This window comes from Spea bombifrons, chromosome 2 (assembly GCF_027358695.1).
Source record: "Spea bombifrons isolate aSpeBom1 chromosome 2, aSpeBom1.2.pri, whole genome shotgun sequence".
Classification (NCBI taxonomy): Eukaryota; Metazoa; Chordata; class Amphibia; order Anura; family Pelobatidae; genus Spea; species Spea bombifrons.
This window is the reverse complement of record NC_071088.1, coordinates 110,632,951-110,643,705: the sequence shown is the minus strand read 5'-3', so window position 1 is coordinate 110,643,705 and position 10,755 is coordinate 110,632,951. Positions and strand designations below refer to the sequence as shown.

At 41.9% G+C, this 10,755-nt stretch overlaps 1 protein-coding gene across 1 annotated transcript in view; it reads left to right on the top strand.

Annotated features, from left to right (window-relative positions):
- The first annotated feature begins 2,480 nt into the window (after window positions 1–2,480).
- KMT2D (lysine methyltransferase 2D) overlaps window positions 2,481–10,755 on the top strand; it is a 50,352-nt gene continuing 42,077 nt past the window's right edge. The window contains exon 1 of the mRNA XM_053456030.1: window positions 2,481–2,991. The gene's annotated coding sequence lies outside the window, so the exon portion shown is untranslated. The remainder of the gene's footprint in view (window positions 2,992–10,755) is intronic.

The window sequence follows — 10,755 nt, the reverse complement described above, 5'->3', positions numbered from 1 at the left end:
CCTGATTAAAATATGTAACATTCCCAATTATGCTTTTGTCTACCGTTAACTTTCCATTTTATGTTTTGGACTCTGCCCCGCTATATATTTTTCTTGCCCTTTTCTCTAGTCATATATTTTTCAGTCTCTTATTCAGCATCCCTATTATTAAACATGTACACAGGCATGCAAAGAAATACATCACAGCATTAATAAAACTCACCTAATCAATTTAAATCAAACCGTGGTATTAGAATGCACCGTCTGCATTTACATGGCCAAACCTATGGGGTGCTGCTGACACGTTGTTTCCATAATTAATAAATGCATACAGATTAGGGGTACCACGTTCGCATGTTGTTCCAGACGATATTACAAAGAGTGCACGAACCTACGATGAGGTTATCGCTCCTCTTCCTTTTGGCTATGATCAAGTGAGTAACTGTAGGAGGGAAAGCTTGGTCCTCTGGCCTTAAGGTCGTGTAGGCTCACCAAGATTCTTGAGTACCTTTGTATCAGGGAACCAAGGTTTGCCACACATATTAAGTGGTGTGCAGGGGCACATTCACTATACGGAGGTCGAATAAGCGCACTTGGATCATCTGGACTTTTTATTTTGAGCCTTGCACTCTTTTTATTATTATTATTTCTCCCCACCTATTGCTGGTGGTGTGGGAGAAGATCATTTTTATTAACAGAAGCCATGGGCTAGGACCTGAAATGGGAACTTCATCACCTCACGTTTGGGGCACATGCAGTTTGAATTTAAATTAAGGACACTGATTTTAGTTTTGTCATGCTTAAAAATGTCACAGCGGAGCCAGGTTCCCGGAGACTCTGCTTTTTGGTGGGGTGATATGCCTCTTTGCCACCTTCCTCCCCTTGAAAACTTCAATGGGTCTCCTTCTTGCACCATCTCACAACTGAGTGCTGTATTCCAACCTTTGTTTCTGTGTATCCTTCTTGGAAGAGACGCTGGAAGATCTGGCCCCCCATTGAACTCAGTCTGAGAGGGAAGGAATGGGCTGCATATCCCCATAAGAGGAGTATAGTCTAAGAAGAAGACCACTGTGGACCTGGTCTCTCTGTGGCCTTAAATACACTACAGTAGAGGACTGCATTGGGATGCGGGTCTTGCTAAAAAACTTGTGGGCGCGGGCGGTCAGACACTGTACCTACGGGTCCCGGTAATCCCGCCTTAGCGCTGCTCCCTCACAGCGTCTCTTCTCTTGCTCCCCCCAGGAACACAGCGGACTCACGTGATGTGACGTTACTTCCCGTGACTCCGCTGTGTTCCTGGGCGGAACAAGAGAAGAGACGCTGTGAGGGAGGAACACGATGGCAGCCTCACGGGAAATCTGCGGTTCAGGTAAGTTGGTGGGCGTGATTGACCACACATGTGGCGGGAGTGGGCGGGATAGGACACACGTGGCGGGAGCAGGGGGGGAATGGACACATATGTGGCGGGAGCGAAACACACATTGCGGGAGCGGGTGGGATTGGACAAAAAATCAGCGGGAGCGGTATTAAAAAAGTAGTCCCGCGCAGGGCTCTACACTGAAGCACTTGTCACTTTTCTTCTTTCTCATAGCTGAAGACGAGCACAGTATCTGGGGCTTCGACACCCCCCCCCCCAAAAAAAAAAACCTGTTACAATGAGGTAAAAAAACAAAATGACCAATAACATTAATGGCTGTAACGGCTGCAGGGCAGCTGCTTTTGGCGATAGACCAAGTGGCCTTATCTATGCTGGGGGGGCACTTTTGCAAAAGTACTGATGAGTACTTTCTAAAATGCTACTCAAAATCATATATCATTACCAAAAGCAAGTTAGACTTTATTTCTGGGATTCTAAGCTGCTGGACAAGCTACCCTACTCACATAGACTGTATGTAAGCTCTATGGGACAGGGACCTGCTTTCCTAATGTATTCACGCCTATTGTACCCCAATCAAAATGTCTGCACTTTTGCATCTCCATATTATAGTGTAAATGGTACAGCGCTAAGTACATCTGTCACTGCTTAGCAAAGAACATTATACATAAAAACATCCTAAACTGGCATCATTGGGATACCCCAAGTATGAAAGCCTGCAGCCTTTATAAATATATATTAGTGATGTATATAAATGTTTATTAGCGATGTATATGTGTTATGTAAAACCGCGCGAGTGTCTACACAGACTCATATAGATATATAGAGAACGGAGTGTAAGCACGTCTCTCTCTACAATAAACCGCGTTTATTTACTAGAAAGTATGGCTGTGCGAGACTTACATTGCTATTATAGGCCTCACTGATTTATTGTATATATGATTATATATCAGGTACATAGTATTATTACTACAGAGCAGCTCCCCCACGGCTTCCATTTCGAAGGACGCTTCTCCTCCACCCACCGTTTACTCCCACGTGCTTGCTGCAACTCGGCTCTGGCACTGAAGCAGTTAATCTGACGGCGGAAGCATCCTGTGCGGAGCCGCGTCACTGCAGAGTCACATCCCGAGCGGTCGCGCGTATCCCTCCTCCTCCGCTGCCGTTGCAGCGCAAATAAAGCCCCGTTGCCGAGAAGGGGACTAAAACCCTGATACCGGATACCCGTAGTGCAGGACAGAGCCTTCCTCGCGTCAAGCTACGTCTGCTTCCGGACTCGTATTCATAGTCCGTCGCTGCCTGAACGGCCTGCGGCCTTAAGTGTTCAGTTCGGGGACATCCCCCCCCCGGCTCGGCTGGACTACTTTTTCTCCGGGCAATGAAGATGGCGGCCGAGTGTTGAGCGTAGTGGGTAATAGGTTGCTGGGAGAAAGAGCGACTAGAAGCCAGCGAACAAGAAAGGATATTGTTGACCAGTGGGCCGGCTCAGCCGTGGTATGGAGTGAAGGAGGCCGGGGAGGCCGGAACTGCAGCCCGGGGTGCCCTTATTCCACGCCCCCTGTTCCCGGGCACTGTATCGGGTAACCGGGTGAGATGCTTCCTCGCTGGGGGGTCTGCCTGCCCCGGCCACAGTAAAGGTGAGCGGCGGGGAGAGCTGGGTGGGACACTACGAACATGGAGGATGCTGGCTGGTGGCCTGGCGTGTGTCTTGTGTGTATTTACAGTGTGTCGTGAGGATATTTTGGGTCTTTTGTGTGTGTGTCTGTGCAGCCCAGCGAGTGTGTGTCACATAACACGGCCTGCTAGGCTCCGCTCTGCTGAAGGCTGCTCAATATACGAAGCTGAAGCGTTGTTTTTGTGCAGATATGTTGCATTGATCATAATGGGTTGTGCGGCATTTCTCCTATTTGTGCCGGCGGAGGGGTCAGTATCCCGCGGGGGGTGGGGGTGCTGTCCAGGTGACATGGACCCCTTATCATATTAATAGAGGCCCTCTTGGGGTTTATCGTGGGCAGCGGTGTTACCCCGTGGATTCTCTGCCTACAATAAAGAGATTAAGTTCGGAGATATAGTGGGAAGTGAGGACATTGTAGTAACTAAGATGTGGCACACTACAGTGTTTAAGAACTCACAAAGTTGTATGTATATACGTGTGTGTGTGTATATATGTGTATATATATATATATATGTGTGTGTGTGTATATGTAATTATGTATGTATATTTGCCATTGCCCAGCAATCCCTGTTATCAGATCTTTGTTTGCACCACATGCTGCCATGATTTTGTATACCATCTGCATATACAGTATTGCTGTTTTACATGAAGTCATTGTGTCATTTGCTATATAAATCTAGAAGGGTTCATCGGTTTTACTGTCCTTATGCTATTATCCTATTGTGTACTTGGTGATACTTTATCCTGTAGGTCTTTGTAACGGTGACTGTCACCCAAAATCCCTCTCCGACGCCACAGTGCTGCGGATGCAAGATATTATACAAACGCAGAGGTAGAGATGTGTTTGCTATCCTTTTTAGGAAAAAGTACTTTTAGTGAAAGTGACATACTTCGCTTTTTTTTGTGTTTCACTATATCATGGCTGTTTTGTCCAGTTATTGCTGAACTACAAATCCTGTGTTCCTCAGCCTGAACACATGGTAGTTGAGCGCCATGGTGTCTAAGTTTTGGACAGTTAAACGGTTGGCCTCCATTGCTGTATATTAATGGTTTTTTTTGCTTTGGGAGGTCAAAATACACCATAATCCTTGGCTGAAAGCCATAGATATCTGATAGCCATAGATATACCTTAAGGTTTCCTGCTGGATCACTCAAAATCATGTATTGGCCTTTATTCATTACAACAGGTCTTGGCAAATCCCAGGGCCAGGTTTTTAGGCTAACTTTTGGGCCATTTTATACTGATCTCTATTGGTATACCTCTTTTGACTCTTAACATCTACTCTTAATCTAAGGATAACTGTCTCATCATTTTTGACCCGTGTAACCCGTCACCAAAGCAGTTGTCATAACGTAGGACATTCGAACTTACCAGTAGCCATAGCCATAGTACAATTTAGTTGTCAGGTCTATTGTTTAAAACACATTATACCTCAAAGCAAAAATATACCACTGGACATAATTATTACATCTGTCTATAAACTAAGGTTCTAAACTGTTTCAGCTTGCATTTGATTTTCTCTAATACTGTCCTAGTGGCATCATCGGATTGATTAATACCTCTAGCTTCTCGTGTATGTGAGGTTGGGTGATTTATGGTGTGATGTTGGAGGAAAGGGATTATTGATGTCCCTATCTCTTCTTTGCAGTCTCTGTCCCATGTGGTCTTGTTTTGAAGGTGAGAGAAATCATTCCATCTCTTCTTGTCTTACTACTTTTGTAGAGCAACGCGTGACTTTTGTATCCATGTATCTATCTTGAGTTATTTACCTTTGAGAATATGTGTGTGCAAAATAGATTTTATATATATATATACGTATATATCTCATAGATATAAATATTTATATACATGTTAAAAGTGCAACATACCAACGTTCAAGTTTCTTGAGCGAATGTTTGCACCAGACAGTAACAGAACCCATTTAAATAGGAAGCCTACCTCTCCTTTAAATGTTGACATCCCAATACATTGTTGCGTGTATCGCTCAATTCCCAGGCATAAACCGCATGGAATCTGAGGGAAAGGAGCTAAAGAAATGTGAGGGTGTGCTTTTTTTTCTTTTTTTTGCAGCTATAGGTGAGAAACCAGCCACCTAAGTATGTTTTTTATTTATTTTAAATATTTATAAAGTAGCTACATGGTTATGTGCTACATGGTATTTAAATAGTTAATGAGAGCTATATTAATAGGAAACAAACGAAAGCACGGATAAAGTATACATTTTTTTTTTTTAAGGAAACCAGGTGATTATTGAGTAAGTAAACGTGCTATATTGTTAAGGATCTACTTTGTGCGACTAATATTTTAAATATGTAAGCAGAAGGCCGGTTCCATCTCCGCATTAAGTGTAAAGCAGGTGTTGGGGGCAGGCTCCTGGAAATGTTTCAACGAAAGGATTTGTGAGACGATATGAATATCTTGTACTTAATGGAAATTAGGTTTAACCCTTTTTTGATGCCCCCCCCCCTGTCTTTTTAAGAGTAAGTTATTTCGGGTCACTGTTACACCAGCTGCTGTGGACTACTACTATCACCAAGCTCTCATAGGTATATGTTGAGAATGTAGGGATTTGTGTTTCACTCTAGCTTGAATTCTAAATTTGGCCTGGTCAAACAACCTTCGCCGCTCGCTAGTTCAGGAAATAACCACCATCACGATAATCTAGCAAATTAACTGGGTTATCTGGAATGGACTTGTAATCGAAGGCAGTGAGCATGGCTGCTGCGGTTAGTGTTTTTCCCAATTCCTAAACAGGGTTATAAATTCAGTATGTTTAATAATTTTGTGGGAGTTTTGCATAAAATATGCAGTTTGTTTTTTTTACATTTATTACAATGATACCCACCTCCCAAGTATCAGGCCAAGGAGCAAATGTGTTGGAGCTGTCCCAATTATTGAGGGTGGTTTTATTGTGGTGTGGCAACCCTAATTACATCAAAATTGTAGAACCTCACACCTGAGACAACTTCTAACAATAAAATCCAACAACTTTGCTAAATTGTGCAGCGCTAACCGTATCGCAGCCTATTCTTAAAAATGTTGTGAAAACATGCAAAAAAAAAAAAAAAAATCACCACCAAGCCTCACTTGGAGGTTTTTGCAGCTCAGAAAGGGGAGCACAGCCTAAAGAGCATAAAAGGCTGATAAATTATGACCAATAAATACACAAAACAAAGTGAACATTCAAAGCTATTAGGAATTCTGTCACACTATATGGCCATACATTGCTTCGCCCGCCACTACGTTCATGTATCCCAAGTTTGGCGAGTCCTATCTAGCTTTTCATGGCTATATTGCTTTCCAAGCAGCTAAATCCGAGGGGCTGCAATGCATTTTAACCCACCAAGACTTTTGAGCAATTTAAAGCCTTCTCTGGATACCTAAAAGGTGCCTCAATACATTTGGATCTAAGTTGTGGTGATGCATCTTTTGGTGTCCATCTTTTGTACCCCCACCTCCCCATTTTAATTTGATGATTGTACACTGTTGACCAGAGGCATGCTAACATCTAAACAGTGGATCCGTGTGAGTACCAGGTATTTAACTGAAAAATACTATTGAGTCAGGCCACATACAGTGTATGGGATTGGCGGATTTGTTTTATAGGCCTGGGACAGGGTGAAAGCCTGTTGGTTACAGGGAGACTGGGAGAAATGTTGCTTGCTGCGTTAGTGGAGTCCTCCGTATTAGGCACCGAACAACCTTGCACTCGGCGTTCAATGAAGATGGGTAGGTTGGCTTTAGTCATTTAAAAAGTGGACAACGTTTTCCTTTTGAAAGTATACAAATAAAAATGCACTCTGATGTATGTAATAGAGTGGCTGGTGAATAACCCATCGAATATAAATTAATTTACGTGATTTTATTCTATCGTGCATTCTCAATGAATGATACATCTTTATCTAAATTTGTAATAAAATGAAAAAATCTATAGTAGAATATTCTATGTAGTATTGCATTGGAATTTTACCCATTTCCAAAATTTTTTTTTTTTGTACTCCAGTACTATGCCTGTTGTAAGAGGGGACATGTGATGAACTATATATATATATGTGTGTGTGTGTGTATTATAGATCTCCCCTAACGTAGACCAATCTGTTGGGCAATCAGATTTAATGGCTGTGTTAAAAATAATACAATAGAAATATTTTTTTTAAAAAATCTTCTCTTGAAAGCGATTGGTATGCTATGTCAGTCTTACAGTTTCTCTATTCTTACATTCTTTATTTGTGGTTTTTTTTTTTTTTTTTCCGACGCAAGAAACTTATGGATTTATAGAGGTCATTAAGCCCCTGTATGTGCCCTCCTACCACATCTTCCCGAGGCTGCAGTCACTGTTGCTACTGCTGTTGACAGTGGTATTTTTTCCCATTCATGTTTATGCCCATTGAGCGCTCTCCAAAACTCAATGGCCTTTGAGAGAAAGAACAGCTGATCAGTTTTCTCATTCTAGAGTTAGAAGTGACAAGCTTGCTCGCTACTGAGAGCTTTTTTTTTTTTTTCTTTTCTTTCTGTCTTCTGAGTGAAGGCAACAGCTCTGAAAATAATACTGTATTTCACAGCTCAGTACACTAAATAAACTTAGGTAATGGTGTTTGCAGATATGTATTACTAATAAAAAAAAAAAAGAAGCAGTAATCCACTTTGTGTATGCCACTAGGAGCAGGCATCTTAACATCCCCTTCACATGTTTTTGAAGATCGTTCCTCAGCAGTAGGTTTTCTGTGCTTTTTCTGGATGAAAGATCACAAGGTATTGGTAGTTTTGATAAATGAGGTTAGTTCTGTAGGAAAGGTGTCATGGTGACAGTTCCTCTCAAAAAGACAGGTTCTCTTGTGATTGGTGGTAGGGTGTAATGGAGCTTTCACCCAGTGTCTGTTTGGAGGGGACAACACATTCACAAGCCCAATCTCCTGAGGATCACATACCGCAAAAACGGTGAGTCCGAATTAAAAGGCTGCTCAATGCCGTTGTTTCGGGCGTCGCAGAAAACATCCCCTGTCACAAAGGCATTATGCTTATAAACGGGCAGTAAATTTGGTGGACATTTCAACCAGCTTCTCGCAAATATAACGTGTATAGACTTAATTGCGGTAAATATGCAGTGGTGTGTTTTGAGTGCGTGCTGCCCCAGCCATATCTGCCTTATGATTTTGTCATCAAGGCCTACAACCCTGTAGGTGTAATATACACATTGCTATCCTGACACTCCAAAACACTGTGTGTGTGTATAATCGGGAGGTGTGTGTAAGTGTGTAAGTGTATACAATAGTTTTGGAGGGTTAGTGTGTGTGTATATATGTATATAAAACTATAGTTTTAGGGTCAGTGTAAATATGTATAGTGCCAGTCAGTGTGTGAGCTTTATATACTCCATATGGACAAAATTATTGGCACACAGCTTTTAATTATTAAGTTCAGGTGTGCCCATTGCCTAGGCACACAGTCTGCATTTACAAACATTTTTGGGAAAAAATGTTGTTCTGAAGAGCTCAGTGAATCCCTGCTAGATATTACACAGTCAACTGTAAGTATTATTAGAAAGTGGAAGTTTTAGGAACAGCAGCAACTCTGCCACAAAGCAGATGACCATGTAAAGTCGGTGTGCTGAGGTGCATGGTGCTTAAGAGTTGCCAATGCTCTGCCAAATTCCACCGGCTTTAATAGCAGCTCAAAAACTGTGCTGTGAATGAGTTTCCATGGCCAAGCAACTGCTTGCAAGCCGTCACTGGACTCTGGAGCAGAGGAAACATGTTCTGTGGCGTAATGAATTAGGCTTCCCTCTTTGGCAGTCTAATGGGTGAGTATGGGTTTGGCAGATGCCAGGAGAACCTTGACTGCATAGTGCCAACTAGAAAGCTTGGTGGAGGAGGGATTAATAGTATTGGGGCTGCTTCTCAGGGGTTGGTGTCCCTTCGGTGATGGAAAAAACGTAACACTTCAACATACCAGGAAATGTTGGACAACGCTATGCCTCCAAATTTGTGGGAACAGTATGGGCAAGACCCTATTCTATTCTGGCATGGATGTTCGCCAGTACACAAAGCAAGGTCAATAAAGACATGGTTGGATGAGTTTGGTGTGGAAGAACTTGACTGTCCTGCACAGAGCCCTGACCTCGACCCCATCGAACACCTGGGATGAACTGGAACAGCGATCGGGAGCCAGACCTTCTCATCCAATATCAGTGCCTGACCTCTGCAGGATGAATGGGCACTCTATACACTGTGTAATTAATGCAAGAGTCAATGCGTGTTTGGTGTATGTTGTTTGATTTCTATAGGGTGGGGACATATTTCTTAATACATGATTGGGGTGAAAAACAATCTCCTATGTTTTTTGGCTGGCTCTTAGATCCAAACCTAATACCCTTAGATGTACATGCAGTAAAAGTAGTACAAGGCTGGACAGGTTACAGTTTCTCAACTAAGTAGCTCTGTTACAGCACACTCTAATTTCAGTATGTTTTGGACATACATCCCAAATTGGCAGTCTCTTTTAGTTACCAGGTGCATTACGGCTCCTTTAATTAGTATCCTTATAAGTCATGCACAGCTGGAATGATTGTTTACTCCCAAAAATGAATAGTACTATTTTATTTTGGTTTTAGTTGACATTTTACAGGGAATGGCCAACTTACATTACTTTTTCCCAGTTACATTGTAAAATATGCTGGCAAACTGATACATGGTGTGTTTTTTATTTTAGATTAAAGTGAATATGATGCAAAGATGACTTTGCTTCTTAAGTACTTGATATGCTATATAAAATGTTGTCTGTTTTCTTTTTTACTGCCAACCATGCACTGGTTCGCTGACTCAAAATCCCAAAAAAAATGACTCAAAAATTCAGTGTATTATTGGTATAAGGGAGATCAAGTGCAAACAGTGTCGCTTGATCTAATGTTACTGTATATCACTGTCTAGGAAGGCATGAAGCGGCTACAATGCACCAAAGCATAACTTAAATCACTTGCTTTTTATGGGTTCATCTTCGTGTTGGGTATCACCGACAGTCTAGTGGTTAGGAGTGCGTTACAAATTACCTTGTGTGCCAGATTTATTTTCTGATGGGCTGATACAGGGAAATCTGATTTATATTCAGTTTCAGGCATGCAGACTCATGTGACAGAGAAAACGGGAAGTACTTCTGATGGGCGCTTTTGTGTTCCCTGGTCATGTGACACAGGAGGGATCACTTTGTGTTCACGTACAGCAGTCCTTCCTGTTTGCTGTCGGCCTCCCCCTTTTGCTTTATATGGAAAAGCAACCAGTTTAAAGCCTTCAATGTTCATTCCAGTCTTCAGCTTTAATTCAACAATGTCATTTTACAGCGTTGTAGATACAAATCTGTGAACCGCAGTTAGACTCTTGCAAGTATTCTATTTTTGCAATTAAAGAAACCCTGACAGCAAAGCCAAGAAAGAGTAACTTTTCAGACTGGTTACCCAGTTGTAACCATTAACTGTAACCCCTGCTCATTTCCATGGAGGAAAACCACTAAAATAAAAACATTATCAATTTTATGTTTTCATTAAATAAAATAGAAATAAGCCAAATAGTGCAATCGCTGAGTCTTTTTGCCACTAAGCAAAATTTTTTTCATTTTATTTTTTTAGGCTGAGTACATCTTCTTGTGCCAGTGTTAAGAGTTTGAGGATTTTACCCTTTCTTGTAATATCGCTACCAATTATGCTGATGCTTCATGAAGTACAATAATAAATAA